This window comes from Falco cherrug, chromosome 7 (assembly GCF_023634085.1).
Source record: "Falco cherrug isolate bFalChe1 chromosome 7, bFalChe1.pri, whole genome shotgun sequence".
NCBI lineage: Eukaryota > Metazoa > Chordata > Aves > Falconiformes > Falconidae > Falco > Falco cherrug.
In genome coordinates, this window is record NC_073703.1 from 24,002,586 (window position 1) to 24,028,114 (window position 25,529).

Here is a 25,529-nt window from a genome sequence, read left to right on the forward strand (position 1 = left end):
TTATCTCTGCTTTACATCTAATTCCTTTGCATGGTGGAGGACAGGGTGGTAAGTAACATTGTGCAGTGTCTCTTACGCAAGTGACAAGCCCTGCACAGGAAGCCTTGTGTGCATGCAGGGTTAGGAGAGCAGATCACTGATAGTACAGAGGTGAGGAAAGGTGCAAACAGCAAAACCCAAGGATCACCAGCGCGTGCTCGTTTTCAGGTCAGCCACTCGCGCCTGGTCCGCCTGCATGCACTGTTCTGCTGAACAGGGCTGTGCTCTCACACAGCAGCTGTCAGCCTCTTCTCTCCTGCCTTCAGGCTGTTGTCTGTGTTGCCTTAGGTTGGGGTTTTGTCTTTTTTTTTTTTTTTTTTTTAAAATCGCCCTCACTAGCAGCCATTGACGCACTGCTGTCACTCCCACAACCCTGATGCCACATGCAGACTGATACAGCAATCAGGGGGGCTTATCCGTAGAAAAAACCCCTCTTCCACAGGTTCCTTGTGCTGCTGCTTCACCTCAGGTAATGGGATGGAGGCATGGCCAGAAAAAGCCACCCGACTTTTAAAGCCTTCAGACGCAAAGGATTGAAATGCTTTCTGTGGTGAGAAAATTAACTGCTCAGTTTTGCACTCGTACCGAGCAAAAATGCTCTATTTATTACCTATCACTCGCTGGCAGCACAATGGATCTCATGGAGGGCCGGAAAGTATTGCTCTCAAAATCCAACGATTGTGGGCAACGCCTGGAATTTATGCAGCAGCCAAAAGAATTTGTGAGAGCTGTTGGCTATGTAAAGAATCTGCCTCTTTAAGAATGAAGACACTGCTGGGAAAGCCACCTCCAACGTATCCTTTTCAAAAGCTTCAGGCTGATTATGCTGCCCAAAGTGATGGGGTTCACACTCCTACTAGTTGTTGTTGATCAATTGTCATGGTGGGGGGAGGCTTTCCCTACTGGGAAAAATGACTCAAAAGCGATTGTTAAAGCTCTCTTAAAGGAAATTATTCCCAGATATGGTGTTCCAGAGGTAACTAATTGTGACAGGGGCACTCATTTTTCTGGAGCTGTATTAATACAGATTTATCATTCATTAGGAATTCGATCCCAATTACATACTCCCTATCATCCAGAATCCTCGGGACAGGTAGAGAGGATGAGTAGAACTCTTGAAGAGAAATTAGTCAAGGTTTGTATACAGACTGGGTTAAAATGATGTGAAGCTTCAAGTTTAGTTTTATGCAATATAAGAAATACTCCCAGGCAGCCAACTGGAGTTTCTCCAGCAGAAATTCTTTTTGGAAGGATTATGGCAGTACCGGGAACTTATGTCCCAGCAAAGACAGGTTTGTTGGATGGAGATGAACAGGTAACCCAGTATTTATTGTATTTGCAAAATTATTTTTCAGATTTGAGAAACCATGCATATTGGTATCAAGGAATTAACACCTTAGTTCCCTAACCTATCAACATGGTTAAAGAAACTGATCATTATAATAACTGTTGTGATTTTTATAGTTGTGTCTGTGATTGTATTAATGCAATGTTGTGTAATGTGTGTGACTGTCTTAGTAGCAAAATTACAAGAAAGAACCTGCTATTGCAGGTATGCAATGATAAAACAAAAGGAGGGAATTGTTAAAGAAAATGTGTTTTGAATTAAGAAATTTAAAGTGTTGAAGCTGCTAAATGGCAGAATGAGGCCTTGTCCTTGTATAGCCCTAATCCAAGGCTGGTTTAAAACTCAGTCAAGTTAGTCAGTGGGAGAACAGAGAAACAACAGATGATCAATTTGTGTACTCAAGAAAGGTGCTCTCAGAAATGCAGGTGTTTTTAGAAAAATTAGTATACCTGAATAGGAATTGCTTGTTAAAAGATTAAGTGTGCTTGAAGGAGTGTGTGAGTTAAAGCTGGCAGAGATCACAATCCGAGGAGGAGCCTGGAACCGAATAGATCAATCATCTGGGACAGAGTCAGGTGATGGATTCACAGAACCGACAGGACCAAAGGAAACTCCTAAAAACTTCAGACATTGACTAATGGTTTGATGAAGTGTATATAAGCCGTGCTGTATCCCTTTGCTCTCTGCCACTCTCTGGGATGGTGGCCCAGCTCTGGGTTGTGATTAAAGCAAACCCAGTGGTACCCACGGCTGTGTGAATTTCTCCTGGAACAACGGCAATCGCTAAGGCTTATCCGTAAGACACACCACACCCCCTCAGTTCTGCCACAGGTTCCCTGTGCTGCTGCTTCTCCCTCGGTGATGGGGCGGGGGCAGGGACAGAAAGAACCACCCGACTGTTAAAGCTGTCAGATGCAAAGGATTGAAATGCTTGAGGCACGTGGGTGCTTTTGCATACGGAGACAATAAGTATTAAAGCCCGGGCTGCGAGTGGGCAAAGGGCAGAGCGAAGGGAGCCCTGCAGCCGCAGCGAGCATTCCCGGGGTCCGGTGGTGTAAACTGGGATGAGATCCCGCCCAGTGCTCGCCCGGCCAGTGCTCAGCACAGGGTTGGTGGGGCGCTGCGGCCACCTGGCGACCGAAAGTGGGTACTGCAGCCTCCCGGTTGGGGGGAGATCCGCTGCTGTTACCCGGCGGCCAAAAATCGGTGCTGCGGCCCTGGCGACGCGCATGCGCGGTGGCGCCTCCCCAGTCGGCGCTGCCGGCCGCCGTTAACGGCATCGCGATCCCGCGCTGCCTGCGGGGTGGTGCGGCCGGGTCCGCTGCTGCCTCCCGGTACGGAGCCGCCGCTGCCGCCCCCCGAGCGCGGTGCCGACGGGCGCTCGGCGCGCAGACCTGCAGCCCGGCGTTCGCGGCCAGCGCTGGCCCCCGCGGCGTGCGCGCTGCAGGAGCAGCACGGCGGCGCGCCGGTTCGGGCCGTGGCGGCGGCGAGGGGGGCCGGGGGCGCGGGAGAGGCGAGCGGACCCTGCGGCGGTGGGTGGGATGGCTCCTGCCCGCCGGCCACCTCGGGGGGCGGCACGGGGGACTCCAGCCGCCCGCGAGCCGGGTGCGGGCGGCCCCGGAGGGTCCGGGGGCTGAGGGGGGGGAGGCGGGGAAGCAGGAGGCCGCCCCCCGGGCGCCGGCGCCTCCCCGGCTCGCCAGACCCCCCCGAGCCCGCCGCGGCCCCGCTCGCCCCGTGCCGCTGCCCCCGCATCTGCTGCAGCATGTACCCCGCAGCCGGGCCCCAGCCCCAGGTGCCCCCGGCGCTGCCGTGGCGGCCGCCCCCCGGTCCCCCGCTGCCGCTCGGGAAGGGCCTGCGGCAGGAGCGGCTCCGGGCAGGGCCGAGCGGCGCCGGTCACGGTCACTTGTGCTTCTGTCCCTCTGCCGGGGCCGCGCCGCCTCGGGCTGGCGGGGGTTGTCCCTGCCCGGCCTCGCCCCCCGCGGCGCGGGTGCGGGAGGGGAGCGGGGGCACGGCCCGGTGTGGGCAGGAGCTGGGCCGGCCGGGGGGAGGCGGAGGAGAAGGAACCCGAGGGCGGGCGGGCAGCAGCCGCCTCCTGCTGCGGGCACAGAGAGCCTGGCCCTGCGGGGAGGGGGGACCAGCCCCGCAGCCCGCAGCAGCCGGGTGCCAGCGTGCACAGCGGGGTCCGTGTGTCACCCACAGCCTGGGGCGGCCCCCGGTGCGCGAGGGAGCGACGCGCCGTGTCCGGGAGGCCGCGTCTTGCGAGGAAGAGCCGTGAGACACCCGGGGGTTACCGGGGGTGGGGGAGCCGAGCGGCCGGCGTTCTGCGGGAGGGAGGGAGGGAGAAGAGAGGGGGAAAGGCGCGTCTGAACTGTCACATTTTCACAGCGGTACCAAAAGCGAGAGCTGTGGTGAGTCCTGGTCCGTGGGACTCTGTCTCCCCTCTTGTGTGTCCCAAACCCCCCCTGCCCCTCCTCTGCCCGCCCTCCCCTTCCCTGTGCTGCTGTGATTTTGTGTGTGGTGGGGGGGTGACCCGGGCTGGACCGAAGCTGCTCTTACCGCTCCCCCTCCTCCGCTGGACAGGGGGGACAGAGTATAACAAAAAGCTCACGGGTCGGCACAGGGATGGGGAGGACTGAACCTGGGGAAATCAGTGCGATTGATTAGCAGTCAAGTCAGAGCAGGAGAATGTGCAGGAAAAGCAAATCTTCAAAACACCTTCCCTCCACCCCCCGTTTCTACTGGGCTTAACTTTACTCCCGATTTCCCTGTCTCCTCCGCGCAGGGGGATGGGGAGCGGCAGCTGCGGTCAGTTGGTCACACATTGTTTCTTCTTGCTTCTTCTTCTTTCTCCTCCTTTTCCTCCCCGTTCCCAAACCTTGCCATACTAACCCATCGTGTTTTGATTCCCTGTAGCTCTACATTCTATTCTTCTGTCCTGCTCCCTCTTCCCTTCTGTCTTTCTCTCTCATTCTGCTGCTTCCTTCTCTTTTACTCTCTCTGCTTTTGTCCTAGTCCCTCTCCTTCTCCCCTTTTCTTCATCCTCCATCTCTGTCCTGCAGCCCGGGGCAGGTTTTCCCTTTACATCTCTGTCCTGATCTGTATCTGTCTCTCTTTTTTGGTTTACTACTTCTTTTTTTATTTTCTCCCCCCTGACCCCCACCCCCCATTTCTCTGGCCTGTGCCCTGTCATTCTTTTCCTCCATGCACGTGTAGGTGCTGCTAGGGGTCCAGGGAGATGTCTGGAGGCAGGGGGCACCGCAGACAGGTCTGTATCCAAACAGGCACTTACTACTGCGGAATTATTGACTTTCCCCAGGCACGGGAATCTCCCAAGCCAACACCACAACTGACCTGTTCTTGATTTTTAAAGGTGACACCGTGAAAGGATGGGATAAGAAAACCTGATGCCCTGAGCACATCATTTCCAGAGAAACATGTTGCCTGTACACCTTCATTTGGGAGGAGGACAGGTGAGTACACATAGTGTCGACTTATTTCAGCACAGCTGTGCTTTTATTAAGAGGAATAGTCTTCTCTTTCTTGTTAATAGTTAGGGGTTGCTTTTTTCTGAGAATTCTGCCTGCTGGTTCAACAATCATTGATCTGCTGCGTGCTTTTCCGTCGAGGAAAAAGACCCTGTCTCAGTCTTATTTATTCACTATGGTGCTCTCCGTTGTAGAATAAATTTCTCACCATAAGGCTCCAGTGCAGCTTCCAAATGGTGGCCTGGTTGCCCGCATAATGTATCTGCAGTCCCGTCTCAAGGAATGCGTTAATAGTGTTACGAACTGTAAGTAAGGTAGCTTCCTGCCGTAGGAAGACAAGCGTGTTGGGTTTGAAACCTTTGGGTAGGACAGAAGGAGGTTGCCACCCTGGGTCAGTGGTGAGTGCTGGCATGTATCGTCTGATCTAGAGTTCATGAATCGGGATTCACTGTTGTGTCACGTGGCCCTGCGGCCCCGCCCCTTGGCCCGCGCGCGGTGCCGGGCAGGCGTGGCGGGGCGCTGGGCCGCGGAACGCGTGTTCCCCGCTCTGCCCCGCCTGCAGCCGCTTTCCACGGCCCGGTGCTCACACGCGCCGTGGTTCAAGGACCTCCAGGCTGCTCCCGGGACGGCTCCGGGCTGGCGGCGGGGCCGCCCCGAGCGGCAGCTTTCGGCCCCGGGCCTCAGCCGCCCGGTTGCTCACGGAAGCTACGGGAGATGCTGATGGCAGCGGAGCTGAGGGGACCGGCGGGGCGGAGGGACATGGCCCGGCTGAGGGGGCAGGGGGAGCTGAGGGGGATGGCGGGGCTGAGGGGGTGGCCGGGCTGCGGCCGTGCCGTGCCGAGGGACCGGGGCGCTGCGCGGGCCAGCGCCGCGGCGGGGCTGAGGGCCGGGGGCCGCGCGCGGCGGGCAGCGCCTCGCAAGCGGGGCACGTGCCGTTCGGCGCGTGGCGGGGGGTAGCGGCGGCCGCGCGGGCGGCGGTTGGTGCCACCTACCGACACGGACGCGTCGCAGCAGCCCGTCCCCGTCAGTGCCGACACCTTCCCCGCCAGGCTGTGGCGGCGGGTCAGCAGCCCGCGCTGCCGCTCCGTTCGCTGGGGCGCCTCCGGCCGGGGGCTGGTCATCAACCAGCCGCGCTGTGAGTGCGAGCTGCTGGGCGCCGGGCCGGCCGTCGCCGCGCAGCCGGGTGGCCGTGGGGCAGCGGCAGCCGCCGGTTTCTTCAAGACCAAGAACTTCAGCAGCTTCATCCGGCAGCTCAACCTCTATGGCTTCCGCGAGGTGGGGATGTTGCCGGGGAGCAGTGTGGTGGGGCCCGGGCCTGGGCCGGGCCCAGAGGGTGGACAAGGCAGCGGTGGCAACGGCAGCGGGCCCGTGCATCACTTCCGCAGCCCCCACTTTTGCCGCGACCGCCCCGACCTCCTCATCCACCTGAAGTGCCTGATGAAAGGCAACAAGGCGAAGATGGCAGCAGGCCTGGAAGTGACCAGCCGCCCACCCAACCGCTTCCAGCGCTTGCTCGGCATGCCACTGGACGGGCAACCGCTGCTTCTGCCCTCGACGCTCAGCAATGCCAACAGGCCTGGTGAGTCGGAGTGGGCCGTGTGGGGCCTTGGTGGGTTTTTGAGAAGCGCTGGGTGGCATGGGATTTGAAAATCAACACTCCCCTGAGGGAGAAGGGTTGCCTGTCCTTGCCGGTGGCATCTCATTTCACCTGGTGTAGGGAAGCAGTTGTTGTTTATGCAGGTAGATCTGCTGCCAGTAAGCATGAGTAGCATGGTTCACATGTATTTCAGGCTGCCTGTAGACTATAGTACAGTCTCCATTGCATGCTACACTAAGGACACCCTTGCCAGATCTCTGTGGAGCTGGCACAGCTCTACCAGGTGAACGTTACTGCTTCTTGCCCGTCAGTAAGGATGCCCATCAGTAGGGATGCTTAGTAAGCTGTCATTAAATGTGTGTGAAACAGTGAGTCATGTGAAGTGATAACTAGAGCATCCTGTTAGTTTTGTGCAGAGGAGACAAGACCTGGTAGTAAGATTTTTGTCAGTTGTCTCCTGAAAAAGAATTCACAAGCTACGCAGTTTTTAAAACGGATTGAATGAGTAGGTGAGAGCTAATTAGAAAATAATACTGCTGAAAAGCCCTAGAGCATGTTTTCTTTCTTTCTAGCTCTCTTTGAGAGGATCTGAGTTTTCCCAAGACAAGTCTGGCCCTCAGGATTATTCCACAAATTTTGTATTGGCCCGAAAGCTTTGTAGCTGGCGCTGTGTAAGGAAGATGTGAATATCTTGCTTTGCAGTGCTCTTGGGCTGCTCTAACTGTGGGCTGCTGCCAGAAGAGCACTCCGGCTTCCCATTCCCTTGGTGGCATGTTAACTGTCATCTTCCTTGCAGCTGATACAGCAACATGTTGGTTCAGCGCAATGATCGGAGAAGACTTTAACAGCCTTTTTGTGGCTGGCTCTTTGACCCGGGTGATGCACCGCATGGGTGCAGAGCTGTAAGGTGCGGTGTAGGAGAAGCGACAGGACTGTGCGACCAGGAGAAGGGGAGAAGCAGTTGACGGTACTGCTCTCTGCAGCACCGGCTGGCATTTAGAGCAGAGTAGGGTATCACCATACTCTTGGTTACTGTTTCAGGGTAGGAACTGTCATCTAATTCAAGTGGTGTTTTCCATGATGTGTGTGGAGCTGCACGTGCAATACCAAGAAAACAAAATGAAGCATCTGAGAAGGGATGGAACTTATTTCAGTAGGGAGGCTAGGAAGCATTTAAATTAATGATGTGACATTAACGTTGTTAACACTGAGTCATTGCAGACTTCAATGAAATGTGGTTTGTCTGATGTAATGCAGACCATTGGTAAAGGAAATTATTAGAAAGAGATGACTTTTTTTGTTCTCTGTTTTTATGGCTGCAGTTTCAGAGCTTTCGCTCTAGGAGTCTCATTTTCTAGAAAGACAGAACAAGGAAAACATTGGGGTTTCTATGCAGTCAAGTTCTGACAGGCTGACAATGCACTGTGCGCTCTGTATTGACTATTTAGGGGCATGCCTTTGCTGTAAATGTGAGGTAATTTGATAGATAAGAGATATTTTTGTTTGCAAAGCGTCAGTCTGTTCCCAGTGTCTTGCAGCATGTAACGCTGTGTTAAACATTCAGGAACAATTCCTGTACAGCAACTGGAGGTTGGTAACTTGGCATCCTGTGGTGTCTTGTTTATGTGTTAGAACTAGATAATCTTCATGTCCCTATCCAAAGGTAAAATATAAACAAAAGAATTTTCATACCCCTGTTCCTTCTCTGTTTATAAATGGTGAAAGTACTGAACAGGAAATAAACAGTCCTATACATTAAGTCTTAGCAAATTTTCAAGGTCAGCTGGTATTTATTTAGTGATTCTTAATGGTTAAATGTGAACTTGCAGAATAATGACTGTATGTTACTGATTTCTTGAATTAGTTTTCATCAGAGGAGTGCAAGAGGTAAATGTGAGGCTATTTTTAAAAAAAGTGCTTTTGAGTGAGAATTGGAAATTACAGGTCTGAGAAAGCCTGGCTTCTAGATAAACCCTATTGACATGAACCATCCTGAAACTTGTAATTCTCATGGCTAAATGCAATCCTGCAGGGGAGTCACAAATGCAGTAGTTCTTACAGAAATCAATGATCACAGGTGTTTGCGGTGTTACTGTCAGTGTTTCAACAAAGTCACCAAAACAGAAATTGAGCTGTCATGGTCTAAAGGCAAATACCATTTCATGAAACAGTAGCTGTCTGAGAGAGGAAACTATAAAATAATAGAGAAGAATAAAAGGACTATCTAGGAAATAACAGAATGGTGAAGTCTGGGATACTTTAGTCTGCACTGAACTAGTTGAGCTGACTGAGAAAAAATTGGCTTTGAATTTTTTTTCTTGACCAAATAAATGACTTGTCATAAAGTACTTGCAAAGTCCTTTGGAGGATTTTGACATTGCCCTTCCCTTAGCTGTTTGTGAGCTGTCAGTAGTGGAGTTTGGTCAAGTCTGGCTTCATGATGTCCCTTTTTTAAAATGTATTGTCTGATTTAACACACAGTACTTTCAAAATTGCTTTTGTTTGGTTTAGTAAGTTACTACACATTTTGGTTTATAGCCCATTTCTAAATATGGGTAACTTGTTACTGCCAGTTTAAGGAGATTGAATGCTACGCAGACACCTCTGTGTTGGCGCTTCACTCGTGTGCCACACAGCAGTTACTGCATGCTCGGGTCTAAGAGTACAGTCTCCTTTCTGGATTAAGTATGCTGGAGCAAAGGTAGTCTTCCCAAATAATGTTGTAGAGCCTTGGCTCCTCATATTGCCTTTCTTTGCCTGCGAAAACTCCTTTCCTTAACACTTGTTTCACTTTATTTTGTACCCACTGCAGGACTGCTGACTGGAGGACAGTTTCATCAACTTTACGGTCAAGGTGTTTTCTCTCCTTACTCCTACACGGCAACCTCGCGCCAAGCCCCCAGCACTTTACCAGCACAAAGATTAGATCTGACTCCAGTCCCTTCCACTTGGATCCAGCAGGGACCACTTGGGTTGCTGCCAGGGCAAGGGGCTTCCCCAGCTTTTCCAGATAAAGGGGCTGCCTTTCCAGTACTCCAGACACTTCCAACAGGAGCCACGTACACACTCCAGCCTGTTGCTTCTCTTCCGCCACTTCAGCAAGGGACTCAAAGCGTTGCTGCATCCATTGCAAATTGTAGCAGCTCTGCATCTTCAGTGCTGTACTCACAAGCCTGCTATCCAACAGGTATGAAAAAAAAATTCTGCGTTTGCTTTTCAAAAATAGATTTTAATGTGAGACTTTTAAATATTTTTCTACAATACTCTGCCATGTGTATATCTCAAGTGAGAGTTAGAAAGTGTCAAGTCTAAAAGGAAGATGGACCTTTAAAGCAGAAGGAGTTTCTGTTTGGTATTCGTGTCCTTCCTCCAGATTTTGTGTGTCCCCTGGTGATTTTCTGGGTAGCCTTTCTGTTGAGGTTAAAGGGCAAGGAGAAAAACATTTGCCCAAAACTAGTCGGTGTGAGGCTAACTTTCATTTTTGTTTTTTTAATTAAGCAAAACTTGGACAATGATATTAAAGCACTGAGACCTTGTTAAGAAGTAGTATCCTAGGCCTTGGTCTCATGTTTTTCCAGGTTAAGGTTTTAAACTCAAAGATCAGTCAAAAGTACTGTGTAGGACAGGGGTCCTCAAACTTTTTAAACAGGGGGCCGGTGCACGGATTAGGTGGCAGGCAGTCATCTGTGTCTGCTTGGTTTCCCCCCCAACCCTCGGTGGGGGTGGTGTGGGGGTTCTGTAAATACGGGGGGGCGGATTGAGGACCCTGGGGGGCCATATCTGGCCCGCGGGTCGTAGTTTGAGGACTCCTGGTGTAGAATATTTCATTCTGCTCATACTACTTTTGTATCTAAATTTTTTTCTTGCTTAGCTTCTTTATGTTGTATTTTTTTATGCACTGAAGACAAAGTACAAAAGTCTTGCCTCCTTGCTTTTTTCTAAATTATTTCTGCCACAATTGTCAGTCTCACTTAATCACTCGATTACAAAATAAATCAGTCTCACTTAAGTGTTTTTATTCTTCAGAAGAGGAGTTGAAGCAAATTACTGTTCTTTTCCTTGCCCTTACCTTGAATTGGAAAAATCACATGATAGGTTATTTTCTGGGGAGTGGTGGTGTATTTGTTGTTTTGTGGTGGTTTTGTTTAATTTCCCTAAAGCTTCTGAAATTCAGAACAGTGACTCTTTCCTTGAACAAACTAAAGCTCAGTTATTATTCTTTCCTTCTGCCTGCTCCTCCTTTGGCAGCTGCACCTTCACAAAGACAGCTATCTGTCCCTGTTTAGAAATCCTACACAGTGAAATCATTACATCTTTTGTGCATCTCTTCTGAGACCTCTGCTGAGAACATTTCAGACAATAATCACTAGTTTCCATAACGTCATTTTTGTCAAGGAAGGGTTCTGAGGAGCTGGGCATTTCTTGTAGACGCACTTAAATGTTTAAGAGACGGGCAACTTCTGCCACGTGCTCCTTGCCTTGTGCTCCTTATGCAAAGATTACTGTGGTGGCCAAAGTGTGGAGCCTGCCTTACCAGCTGCTAACTATTAAGTCTTCTCCCAGGAGCAGGTGTCCTGAGAATCATAGAATGGTTTGGGTTGGAAGGGACCTTAAAGATCAGCAAGTTCCCACCTCCCTGCCATGGGCAGGGACACCTTCTATTAGACCAGGTTGCTCCAGCCTCATCCAGAATACTTGCTTAATTAAGGTGGGAGGTGGTCCCCGCTTTGTGTTTCTATTGGTTACAGAGCATAGGTTGAAACTCATCATGATGAATTGTAGTTGTCTCTATCTCAGCTAAGGCCCCAGCCCTCTTCTGTAGTCACAGGAAGGAAAGGGGCATCTCCGGTGTGATTCACGTAGCTCGGTTTAGAGTTTATCTTGGGGTAAGATTACTTGTGTCCTGGAAGTGCCTGTTTTGAAGTACTGCCTGTAGGGGAGCTGAGGGAGACCAGCGTAGATTTAGACATGAATATGTAGATCTCTCTCACTGGATGAGGCTCGTTGCTTTAAGTTTAAAGGATAACTTGGCTATGTTGCTCAGGTAGAATCTTCTGGGGTGGGAGGTGGGTGTGAGAACGCAGTGAAAACATACCAAATTTTGCAAGGTGTAATCAGAACTAAAATACAGAAACTTAGGGAATCTGAGGCGTTTGAAAACTCCAGTGAATTAATTAACATTTCTGAGAGTGTAAGTGACATTTCACTGGAGTATGATAAATCTTTTAATTTTCACTGTCACTCTAGGACTGTCTCAGTAGTTTTACTTCTGTGCCTGTGTATCTCTTAATCTCTCCGCTATCCTTTCTTCTATATATTGTAACATACAGAATGCTGAAAGCATGTTTCTTCAGATGTCCACATGAAAAAGTCTGGTTTTCTTCATCATGAGAGCACAGCAGCAAGATTAGTTTGTTTGGAAAGTGATAGTTAACCTTAAGATACATACTTAATAAGTGAGAGAACTAAAGAATGTATGTTCAATCCTATTCTTGACTCTTTTCATTTCACTTTTGAAGTCCCATTAAATGAAATCAAAGTAGAACTTTGTCGAAAGATTTCTTTTTGTGTGTATTCAAACTTGTTAACTTCCGTGACAAAAAGATTTCCTGGGTTTTTCATTATGATTCTTATTGAAAAGTCACTAAAATAAAATATGCTCATCTAAGTCTTTTTTTCCCACTAGCCTTAGACCATAATTATTTTAAGAATTTGGTTCTGTTTACTTTCAACTGTCTGCAAAACCTTTGACAGTAGTAGAATCATGTCAAAGAAATGTGTCGAAGCTTTATTATCAGAGAGTGTCTAATAATGAAAAATCAGTCATGAAGACCATGTGAGAAGTATTAGTTATTGGTGCCACCTGACAGTGCAAGTCCAATCGCACCTTTTGAATACATCTGTGCCTGCAGGGTTCATTTACATATGAAAACCTTTCTGGTGAGTGGTAGTTTAGGAGTAGTCATGATATTCTTCGGAATGATACGCCCTCAGTTAAGATAATTCATTTTCTTTGTAAGTCTTAAAATTCACATGGTCACAAGTGTGTAAGTGTGTATGAACACTTAGGCTCAGCTATGTGAATATGCTTTCTGTGGTGTATTGTGACAAGAAACTCAAGCAGCCAAATCAAAGAGGTGATATTAAGACACAAAAGACTGTGATTATGAAGTTTCTGCATGTATGTGTGTGTTTTATCAATTTTGCAATATATATTTTTAATATATCTATACATATCTTAAATATTTTTAAGATTGAGAAATTGGTCTTAAAATGACTTGGGAGGTAACAATAAATTTCTGGAATTTCATTTACTGTGTGATTATTGAAATGTTTAATCAAAGTAAGCAATAGAACTCTGCACACCAGACACAAGTTCTGGCAGTAGGCACACCACAGAGTTGTTCAGCAGAAGCCCACACAGATCCTCTGGCTGGCTGTGCTGGTCCTACTGCTTCAGCGTGCACCCACGGCAGCTTTGTCCAGGTGAGCGTAGCCTACTAAAAGGAGGTGAAAGTGAAGGAGACTGTATGAATGAACTGCAGGTTTGTACACTTGTGAAATTAAGGATATAAATTTGAAAATTGATCTGCTTGATAAAGTGAAAGTGATGTGGTTTACAAATACCTATTTCAAAGAACCACTGAATGTTAAATGGGTAGTTTTGTAATTCAGGTTAGGTTTCAGGGTAGCAGCATAGTGGGTGTCCTCATCAGTGGAGTGTTTTTTTTGCTTGATTTCACCAGAATCACTTTTAGTTAATGAGCCTGCATTTGTATTTGAAGAATGTTCTTGCCTGGACAAAAAGAGATTCTTTAATATTATGAAAATACTGAGAAGCAGCTCCACTTCTTTGTCCCGGACAGCTTCCTGCAGTCCTGAGTTTCATTTGATGAACGAGAAAAACTAAGGTGACTTTTTGGAATGGGCCCCACCTCAGAGATCTCTTATTAAAGATAACTCCAGTACTTCCTGTAAATGCGTTACGCAATTCTAGTGGAAACTGCACCTTATTTGGAGGGCCTGGCTTATCAGATATCAGAAGATCTGAAGTAAGAATGCAAGAGCTTTCTTTTCTATTACAGCATAACACATATACTTTTTTCCCCCTCACAGAGGACAAGCGAAGCAAGTTATGCTTATGTGTGTTGAAAAAGGGTTGACCTACCCAAGCTTGATCATCCAATTTCCTGTCTTGCAAATACCAACCTTTGTCTTTTATTCATGGCTTTTTTTAAAAAATAAGCTTATCCAAGATGGGCAGGTTATGGCCAGGATAACATGTTAGTGTAAGGCTATAAATAGCCAACAGCAAGTCATGCCGTTGATATTGTAGTGTTTATTTTTCACACAGTGCATCTTTGTCCTCTCACTTTGATCGTGAGCTGCTTTTTTCATCCAGGACGTGAGGATTCATCTGAGCGATGGGAAGTCACAATTAAATAGCTTATCTCAGAAGGCCGAGATCAATGGGACAGTAAATCATTCCAAAGGAGTTCTCAAAGGTGGTGTTGTGGCTAGATTGAAGGATAATATACAGTGTCCAAAGGGTCTAGTAAAAATCAGTTGTTTGGAGAACCAAGTCCATGGGTAGTGTGTGGAGTCAGAAGAGCTTTAGGCCACTTGCTAGTGGTTGCTTTGTTTCCTGGAAACCCCCAGCAAAAAGCTGCCGAGCATCTGGGCAGACTGCGGGAAGGCGATCCTCTGCGTGAGAAGGCCAAAGGTGAGCCGTGCCCTGTATCAGTTCCACCAGGTCAGCAACCGGCTGTCTCTGAGCAGGGTAAAACAACTATCGTACCGTGTGGATCAACGGGACTTCTTGAGATTTCTGAGTCTTAGCATAGATTAGGTCATTTCTCCTGGAACGTGGTGACAGGCTGTGCAGATGGTACAGAAGACAGCAGTTCGCCTGCGGTTCTTGCTGGGCTGTGGGGAATAATCAGTTTGCCTTTTGTGTGTTCTGGGGCATATACTTCCCCAAACTTCTGCTGGGGGACGTGGCAAGCTGCAGTATTGATCATCCTGCCCTGCTGGTGGATTGATCATCCATCAGTAATCATTTGCACAAATCCTCAAAAGCGGTAAAATTCATCAGCCCTGGCTGACTAAGCATTTTTATTGTTCTTCACAAAAAACAGAACTATTGCACGGTATATTTCCTATCGTTCCACTCAATACCTTCTACCAGTTGCAGGAATTCAGTGCGATGCTGTTGAAGCGTGGTTTGCGGGGCGTTTTAGGCTGTTTGGTCACGCTGTGTGCTGCTAGATAGGAGTGGCAAAGCCTATACGAAACTGCTGGACCAGTCCTGAAGACAGTGAACCGTATCAGCACACTAGTAGTCAGCAAGCTGGTTACCAGCCCCGTTTCTGTTGGATCCAGATGGTGCTTTGTGGTCTCAGAAGGAAAAGCGGGCACTCTTGGACAAGGAAGCCTAAACCTTGTGCTGTTCCTTACTGGGTCTTGCAGGGAGCATCGCTTTTAAGTTTAGGAGAGATTAAGACTGGTGGAGTTTCTGGGTGTTGGAGGCCAGCTGCTGGGCTTGTACAGTACACACCTGAGCTGCTGAAAGTGTTAGGTGACCCTGACTGGAACATGGGCAGACCAGGCCGGTAACTAACTGGTTGGTTGGCTGCAGTTTGCTCTCCAGAAAAAGCTACAGAGAATTACTGTGTGGAATGGCAAGGGGACATAGGTGGTTATACCCAGACACGGTGGCTGATGATGGTGTATCTCACCAGGTTTCTGAAATCGGGGTTTCAGAGGTTTGTATTACACGCATCACAGCTGGTTACAAAACAGGGAGCTCAGGTACAACTTCTTACCCATTTTTCATTCGGGTTCTCTTAAGTGGGGTTTGGATTAGTGTGATGAATCAGTATCCTTGGGTAGGAATGAGTCTTTTGAGAGACCTCCTGCTATCTTCTGCAACAGCAGTGCTGGCAGCTCACAACCATTAGCTCAGTACTTCCCCGCTGCTTTATCATAGATGTGAGCTGAGGCTACATGTTGGATTTCAGCAATTATTTTTTTTTCCTGCCCTCACCTCATTTTGTTCTTTTTTTTAATAGCAGCCCTGCTGTTTGATTACTGCTATTACCATGGTTATTAAGCTGTCAGTATTTCCTTGTGGAACTGAAGCAAGAGGTAACAGGAAATGGAAGAAATAAACGTGCAAGAAAAAAGAAGAAAAACTTTCTGACCTTAAAAGCAGTCCTAAGTAGTTTGCTTTTATTTGTAATAAGGAATGATAATCAGCTATGTTGTTTCAAAAAGAAATCAAGTCTGAACTAATTCCGATTGCCCAAGCACTCAAGCCAGATTTGTGTAGTCCTAGCAGTCCCTGAAAAGGTGTGGTTGTGCTTTAATTCCTGCACACGCTATGCTAATCTTAGAAGTGAAACGCCCATCTTCTCTTTCACCACTTTTGCTAAGTTAGACCATTTTTCTTCTTGAGCTTGAATGACCAGCAAGCCATTAGTCTTTCAAGCCCTGACTTCTCAATCTTTTATCGGTTTTCCTTGTTTTGTTGCTGCCTCCCCCCCCATCCTCGTCTGTCGTATCTTCTCCAGGTGAACTAAACGGATTTAAATTGTACCTTTGCGTGGCCCCTTTCTCCTGTTGGAAATACATACGAGATCCTGTAGTGCATCCAAGAGGGCAGTATGTGCTATAACAGCTTCAAGCTGTGGTCCCTTAAGAAGAGGCAGAAAAAGATTCAGTATGGGTGGGTTGGTTGGTTGTTTTTTGGCAGGGATGATCTTATTCCTGGAAGGTTTGGTAACCCAGATCTTACTTAAAATCCTGACTACTTACGACAGTAAACAAGCAATGCAACAGAAATGAAACACCTTGTTAACATTTTAAAAAAATAGAACTGAAAAAAAATCAAATGAGAGGAATAATGTTTGAACCTATCTCATAAAAACATAAAGGTGGCTTAGCCTTTAATGAAAAGATTTTGCTTAACTTAACCTAAATTTCTCAAATTCCAGGTTTTATTTTCCCCTCAGTTTCCCCCCACTCTCCACAGTTTGTGGCTATCTACAAACTGGCACATCTACACGAACCCACACTAGGACTTGACTTCACACACCCAGAAGACAGGATCTCATCTCTTTGTGGTATCTCCATCAGGGAGAGACCAAGTCCTTCACTGGCATTTGATCTGGTACGGCTTTCCTAGGAGGTGATCCTGTAGCTTCCTGTTCTCTAATTTACTCGTCTCTGGAAGTAGCTTTTCATTAACCATGACCTCGGCTAAAAGGTCTAAGGGTAGTCAGGTACTAAGGACTAATCCTTCATACTGGATCTTTTCCAAAAGAAGGCAGTATTTTAAATAGACCTGAGTTTCTGTTCAACATGTATGACTTGTATTTGTCAGAAGAAATGACCCTTCTAGTGTCCTTTGACTGAGTCACCTCCAGAAGAAGTAGCAGTACAGACACTGGCTCTTAAAATGTCATCTATCATTTCACTTGGGTAGGACTTGCTGCTTTTGAAAAACTCTTTCATTGTCTTCGTTCTGTTTTAAAGGTTATTCGATATATATGAATTCTACTAAAAAAAATCATCACTGGATTGCTGATTGTGTCCTGTCGTCCTGTGATGTCATTACAGTGAAAAATTTTAGTAGTGTTCAGACCTGATCTGTGATGGCAAAGGCAGTCTCTGTAGGTTCTACAAGAAGTGTTTCTGACCTGAAATTCTGTCGGGTTTTTATGCAGATTGATGCAGACTTTGAGTTGTGCCTTTGCGGGACACTGTCATGACAGGAGAGTCCAGATGTGAGGCTGTGACAGGCAGGGCAGTTTTACAGTATTTGCTTTCATCGGTATTTGAACTCCCACTCATTCTGGGACTGGGGCATCCCTGGGGGGCACACCTTGTGTAGATGTGCCTATGGACAATCACTTGAGGAGGAAAATGGTATTATTGGTTAAGAAGCGGTGAGTTACTCAAGTTGTGTTGTCCATATGCACATTTACAGCATATGGACCTTTTTCTTTTGCTTAAAAATGTTGTGGTTTATACTGGGTTTATACACAACAGGAATGCTTGAGTTTTAGAAGGAACTGAAGGCGGGTGGATTTTCTCTCTCTTTTTCTATTACATATGTGGCACGTGAAGAGGGTGGTTCTAATGTACCCCCACAGGTCCTACTAAGACCAGAAGTCTCCGATCTGAATGCTTGGGTGTATTTAACACCTGCGGTGCAAAGGGTGTGCAGACAATGCACCTGCAGGCATACACCAGCTCCTGGTAAGTAACCTTCTCTCCAGGATAGACCATGAATAGAAGAAAGGAAGCGTGCCAAGAGTAAGGTGGTTAATGAAAACCAAGACAAAGCAGTAGCTTTTTTTTTTTCCTTCTGGTTAAACTTGCTGTTTTAACTGAGAATAACAGACAATCTTCCAAGCTTTTGGATAAATGGATAAACAGAATCAATACACATCCTGTCATGGTAATTTCCTATACAAAAGTTCACTGTATTTTGTTTTTTCCAGAATCCTCCAATGCAGTCATCTTATGAAGCTGAACTGATGCCGTCTGACTGGTTATGTAATATATCTGAAGAAAACAAGAAGGCAGAAGTCAGTCTTGAAGCCATGTTTCAGGTTGCCGATGAGGTGCATTCATCATGCAAAGCTGAAAAGGTGGAAGTGGCACCTGTAGAGAGCCAGTATTCGATCCTGGAGTTTAGTGGAAATCAGGCACTGCCTGTTAATAGTTACGCACCTTCTTCAACTGAGGAAAGCCAGCTGGAATGTCTCACTCCTGTAACTTCAGACACATCATTTCTGGTGGAAGCAGATTGAGCACTGAATTTGTCTCCATTACAGCCTTCTGACATTCTTTGTGCTGCTGATACCACTCTATATCTATAGAAGCTGCTGCTGTTGCTAAAATACTACAAGAACTTCTGACCACACAGGAAGCAGATGAAAAACGGAGCAAAGAACCAGATCACCGCCCAGCTGAGTTCTCCCTCATGTTTTTTCAGGAAGAATTGTTCAGTCCAGAGCAGGTAAGGGGTAAAGGGAGGTAAACCAACATCTTTCTTGAGCTAACTATATTTGATAGTAATGCTAGGGTCTGGACCGATAGCTTTTCAATATTCTTGCCTGCTTAAGAACTGAAGGCTTCTTTAATTAAGCTTTGAATGGACAGTGAAGGGTTTGCTTGGTAAAGCAAGATATAAAAAAGAAGACAGAATGAAAAAGTATCCCATGTTAATGAGCATGACGTGTCAGCCTGTTGGCCAAGTTAGGGTGCTCATTTGCATGGGAAACGTGTAGTGCAGGTGTATTTGTGGTGATGAAGTGGATGCTTTTTTAGGTTGTAACATACCATCTTTAATCTCCAACAAAAAAGAGTATTTTGAGAATTGCCACTGGAGGCAGATTTTTGCTTAAATTTAGATAAACGGTTAGATTGTTTCTGATAAATAGTTATTAAGTTCTTTTTTCTGTGGAAAGTATAGTTTATTGACATTTGAATGGTATAAAGCATCTTCACTGGTTTATACTTTGTGGTGTACAACAAGTTGTAATTGTACTTCAGTCTACCTGTACCTAGTCTTCCCTGTATGTAAAATTGTAAGTCTCATGAGGAGTGGAGGGGCATTCTTGATGTTACTCTGTTAAGGCAGCAAATGCATGCTCTGCTTTTTTGTTTTGTTTTGTTTTGAAAACAAAGCTCAGGAGATTGACTGCATCTGTTTCTGCTGCATGAGACCTACCTTGCATGTAGGCACTAAAAATTTCATTTTTGTGTATGCATTGAAGCTACTGTTTTATTGTTCTATCGGTAGCTTGACGCCTTCACTGAAGTTTCTAGATAGGAAATCATCAGCTGGTGCAAACCTCCCATTGTTGCTTTCAGCGTTATAAAGATTAGTCATCTTCCTCTTGGGTATCTTTCTAGAAAGGGATGTGTATTCTGATCAAGCCTCTGCATAGCTCAAGCCTAGACTGACTGTTCCGCTCCGTACTGTGTAGGGAAGAGCACATCCCTGTGCTAGTGCATAGAGTTGACAGTACTCCTTAATTGGTGCCCACTCATTATATTAAGTGTTGACTGCACTTTAAATGTTGTCAGTTTTGAGAATTTTTGAACTGCATTGTTAGAATGATAGGTTGTCCCTTGTTGAAGGCCTTTGGAGTCCGTGACCCAAACTTCCTTGTCAGGAACTGGGGGAATTAGGCGCATGAACCACGTAGTTGTTTGAGAGGGAGGTTTTGTATATTTGTGAGAATCCTGATGTTGGTCCTGGACCGTAACTGGTTAAATAACTGGCCTCATTTTTTGAGCAATTGAAGAGCAATTCAGGGACTGTTCAGCGTTTTTGTTTGACAGATTCCCTCTTTCTGTTAGAACTACTCTTTAACTAGTCTCCTCCTCCCAAGCTCGGGAGAGGGAAGGTTAACTTAACACTCTGCTTGTCCAGAGCCTGGCGTCATGGCAGGTGCAGAACTCTCAAGGAGGCTTCTGTGCCTGTACTCCTCCCATCGGGCTCCAACACAGTTTTCTTCCTCATCCCTGAATCTGGAAGCACTCAGGCTTTCAGTGGCTGTTGGTACCATGTGTTTTAGAGCAAGCTTATGACAGAATAGTGGGTGTGCACAGAAGACCGCTCTATTCCTCTCTATACGAGCAGAGGGGGAGCAAATTCCTCCACTGTTCATACAAGAGCATCAAACCAGCTCTGCTGGGTCAGATCAAAGGTTTGTCTTGCCCAGTGTCAAGTCTCAAAACAACAGCTGTAATCTGATGTGTAGGGAAGAGCAAGAACAAGGCCCGCAAACAGAACAGGGCGTTCCTGCTTATACTTTCCAGCTACTTTCAGCCCAAGGGCTTGCGATGATACTGTGTACTTCATCTTAGGTTTCTGCTCTGTGGACTGAAGTCAGCCCTTGAAACTGTTGGTTTTAGCTTACGGGACCTTTTGACCAAGCTGGTACTTTGCTCACGAGCTATTGCTGCACGAAGAGTTTCCTTTTGTGCGTGGCTGTTAGTAGTTTCATGTGATGCTTCCCCATTTCCGTCTCAGAAGGGACATTCAGCTGTCATCCCTGGCTGCTTACTGCATGTCACTTGTGACTTTCCGCATTGCTTATCACAGCCGCCTCAGTAGTCGCCTTTCCCGACTGTACAGCCCTGCTGTAGTTTCCTCTGCGTGGCAGCTGCTCTGCACCTCTGGTTAGCGTTGGATTTGTTCTCAACTTTTTCTCGTACATCCTCTTCTGAAATTAAGAAAACATTTTTACAGTGACACAAAGATGTTTGCTGTTTTGTTTTCTGTTTCGTTCACAGTATTTCCCAGCATTTAATTACTCTTGTGACCAGCACTGAGCCTTGAACTGTCTTCCTCATAGAACTAACAGTTTAGTAGAAACCTGCTTTATTCTGCTTTCCCGATGTCCTAAAAGACAGCAAATTAAAGAGCAGTTCTTTACATGAAAAGAGTTAGTACATTCAACAATTCAGATCCAGCGTTGTCCTCTTAGCCTCAGTGAATTTCTGTCCTAGACTTTTACAGGTTGGACTTTAATGGGCATATTTTATTCCACTCCTACTCCTAAGAAATGTTTTATTTGTTTCTTAAAGTGGAAATAGAACATTTCTGTAATGCTTGATCAAGAGGAATTTGCCTCCGATTTTGTTTAGCCTCCTTGGCAGCATACCTATGTGAAGGCTGAAACGCTTGCTTTCTTTGGGGAAGGTTAATCCAGCAAACCCCATTCATGCGAGTTGCTAATTTTAGTACCTCAGCTTCCCACCATGGTTCCAGCTGGGCATAGGTATAGTCCAGTCAGTGTCTCTTAAGTCCTGTAAGTAGTGAGATGCAGCAGTTTTGGCGTTTTTCAGTAACTGAAGTGAAAAGACAAAACTTTCATGTCTGTCAGCTTTGGTAGCTTTGTTTGATTCTCCGCCAAACAATGTTTCGGACTCTAAAGTTGCAGAAGTATTAGACCTGAGTGGAGGGTCTGTCCACAGCTGCGGTGAATCCACGGTCAGAAACATGTTGGCTTAAAAGACCAAACAATAAAAAAAAGGGATAGCTTGGGAACCAGACTTGTGTGGGCTAGGCTGATGCTGTTAGGATGAAAATGTTGTTATTACCTATTACATTAAATTACTGAAGAGTTGGTGTGTAAGATTCTATAAACACAGTGATAAAAAGGAATCTGAAAGGGGTGCTGTGCAGTATGACTGCTCTTCAGTTTCCACGCGCGCAACTGTAAGGGTTAAAATTGGACACAGCACTGGAAGTACAGGTTCACCAGTGAGGGGGAATGAAATTTCCTCAGTTTGCTGGCCACGCTCATCTCGGTGTAGCCCAAGGTGTTGTTAACCTTCCTGGGCACTGCAGCATCCCCACGTCCTTTGCAGAACTGCTAGTTAGAGTGTCTAGACTTCTTTCACCATATAGGCTAGTAACAGTTTCTTAGTAATGGTTATCCCAATATGCATGTTATTTGTTTTTTCTTTATCAAACACTGCAATTTGGTTTCTACATCCCTTGCCTGGTATTGCTTTTCATCATTCCCTTCTTTTTAAATAATGAAATTTGCAGAATTGTTTCTAGAGCAGTTGTCCGGTGGAATATCCAGTTTAGAATGCTTACTTGAGAAATCTTCCCTTCTCTCACTACTTGATTAAGGCTGCTCGCTAATTTTCCTGGAAATTTACTATTGTGTAAATGTCACCAGGAATAGAGAGGTCATCATCACTCGTGAGACTTGGATTCTAGCTGGTGAAGGTAGTGACCTACAGCCTGCCTTCCTTCTTTGTTTTTATGCCTGGAAAGGAGTTGTGGTTCAGACATTAGACAAAAGGCACTGCCAGCCACGTGTTTTTCACATGGCCTTGTTAATAGTACTGAAGCAATACATCCAGACAGCACATTTCAAAGAGGAAAAAAAGTGTCAAGTGGGTATCCAGCAAGTGCAGGAGGTGTGTTGGAGGGAGCTAGTTCTCCCTGGAGTACTCCATTACTGTATTTGCACAGGCCTTTTTGAATGTTATTATACAACTTTAAGGAATGTATGTGTGTTTCTATTGATATGTATACACATAGCCTGTTATATACTCAACATTGAGTAATGACTCAAGGTGGCGAGCGTGATTTTTGGAAAGACTATCTTATTACCAAGTGTGACCTCTTGTCTTCTGTAAACTCACACATAATGGTTTTCAAAAGCTTTTTTTCCCCTTAATAGAAGGAAACATTGCAGGCTCTGAGCAGTCATTCATCTTTAGGTTATTGATGGCTAAGATATTTGCAGAAGAGATGACTATTATAGAACAGGTGATATTGAGAAAATTTTTCTGTCTAAAGGTAAATTCCAGGTGCTTAACTTTGGGCCTGTACTGCCTCAGTGAAATAGAAACAGAATGTGGTTGTTTGGCTTTTTTTTTTTTTTTTTTTTTTTTTTTTTTTTTTTTTAGCTACAGATTTTTGCCACATGATCATGGAAATGTACCAGTTTGCCAAATGGTTGCCTGCAAAATACATGCAGAGCAGCAGCAGAGGGCTCTAAAAAGCAAGCAACACGTTATAACTTAATGTCTTAACGACTGGATGGGGTGGGGTGAGATTCCCAATCAGAAATGTGTGGTTCACGTGTGGTTCTGCATCACACAGCTCTGTCAAGTTGTTTGAGCTAGATCTGTCATTATTATTACACGTGCTGGTAAGAATGAGTCCACCTGTATTTCTTCTAGCTTATTTCTTCTAGTTAGTTTAATAACTGAGGGCAAAGTTCAGACTGTGGGGACATGTACCCTAACTTTGTGTATTCTAGTTTTCTGATCTCATATTTTGCTTACTATGATGTTTTGTAAGAGGTTGTTTCAATTTAGCAACCTTAATTCTGAGTTAAAAACACTTATTATGTCAACTGTCTAGACAGTGTTCAACACCTGTTAGACGCCCTTTTGGAGAGGATATTTTGGAGAAGAATAGCTTTTATTTTGTTTTATTGGTTTTATATTAGTTTTACTATAAGATAACATTGAGTGATCTTTGGTTTTATTTCTTTTGTTGTTGTGTTGTGTTTTTTTAAGGAGAATACTAGTGTTAAAAGTGAATCCAGGACATTGGAGACGGAAGAGAGACAATTCACTTCAGGAGCTGAGCCTGTGAACAAATCTGTAGAACAGACAGATTCATCTGTAAAATCTTTCTCCAGGAAAAGACACGGTTCAGACACAGGCAACTCTCTCGGTAAGAAAGATTCTACATTTTCTCAGAGATTACGGCGACAGCTACTTTGAAACTAACTATTACAGAAAGGGGAGAGTAGAAGAATTTAGTTGTTGTCTGCCGTGTAAGTACCTCATTGTTCCTTCAGTTAAAATATTAAACTTGTACAACCTCTTAGTGTACTTACCAACACACTCCAATAGAGACACTTATGCTAGTTACTCTGATGTGGGAAAGGGTATAAATTTTATGTAAGTAAATAAAACTTGAAGTTCTGGGAGTTGTGACAGAAACCTGGATGTCACAATATTGAGATTAAGTTCATAGATGTGTTTGCTGGAGGGCGACAGTGCTGTGAAGGAAACACTGAGTAATGAGGTAACTATGGAAGTTCCAGAGGCAAAACCCACCAAACTGATGAAGCTAGTGTAGAAGTCTGAACTCTTTGTCTCATATCACTGAATACATTGTACCAGTCTGATAGGTGTCCTGAAACACATGAGAAAAACAAGCAGCAGAGTATCTGAGGCTAAAAACTTCACAAATCTAGTAACTGAAGGAAAGACCTAAATATCCACAGATAGAGAGACATAAAAGGACACAAAAAGTACTTGGGATCCATTCTAGAGGAGAATTTGGTTCAGCCTGCAAGTCTCTAAGAAGCTGTTTCCCTCACAGCTGTTCATCAAAGAGCTGATGGTAGAGTTTGAAGAGCTGTTGCTCACTTCAAAGGGTAGTTTCTGGATTCTGTGGTATTTCTGTGCAACATATGAGATCAAAAATCATTTTAAACACCAGCATAATATATTGTATTAATAGATGACCAAGTTAGTAATATCATAAAATTCGTAATCTATGATCAAAAGTAAATTATTAGGTATCTGCTACCTGAGCATGTAATGGAGCTGGTATGAAGTGTATATTCTCATGTGTAGGTCGTATACAAAAGATGTATATAAAAGTCCTTAGAGGAAACATTTTAGGTCTTTTGTTTGATTGTCTGTTTATCCTATAATATTTGGTTTGATTTCTCAGGGACCTGTGAATTTTAAATTTGGAGTCCTTTATGCTAAGGATGGGCACCTTACAGATGGCGAAATATTCAGCGATGGTGAGTTTTTCACCTTTTTCTTGGCTGAAGGTTGCATAAAATATTGAGCTTCACTGTGAGTACAAACATTCACAGTCCTGACCCTCTTAGAATTCATCTTAGGAACCTTGAAGATTTGTATATAAATCAAATTGTTATACTGAATAAACTGTTTCGTTTCTTCTAGTGAGCGTTCCTACAATTAAGTGGTGTGGAGCTGAAGGGGACTACGATTTAATGGTGATGGAGCCGTTTGAACTGAGTCTTGAAGATCTCTTCATTTTTTGTTCAAGGAAATTTAGTCTCGAGACAGTCCTATTACTCGCTGACCAAATGGTAGGAAACTGCTTTGTTGATCTTGACAGTGCAGTATGTTGGAATATTAAAATTCCTTGAGAGATCAGAATCAAATATCTTGTTTCCGTAATTTAGAGGTGAATAAGCCTGTATCATTAAAGAAAAGACTCAAAATTGGTTTTGTTTCTCTTAAATACAAAGTACCCCATCTAAAGTGATTACAAAGTCTTAATTGATTTTTAAAAACCAGACTCGCGCTGTTTGCAAACCATCTGTTGCACTGCTCAAAGACAAAAGAAATTTGCCCGAGAAAGTTTTTGGAAACAAATGTAAAATAGACACAGGGAAAGAGCTGGAGAGGTTTATGTATTGTCTATAGAATTATGTTCTCTTCAATGCCCTTATATTTTACAATAAAAAGTTTCATTACCTCTTTTATCGTTAAGACAACTAGTGTTTTT

General features: G+C 45.5%; 1 pseudogene; it reads left to right on the forward strand.

Moving 5' to 3' along the window:
* Positions 1 to 4,821: 4,821 nt before the first annotated feature.
* LOC129736481 (heat shock factor protein 5-like) lies at positions 4,822 to 25,529 on the forward strand (annotated as a pseudogene).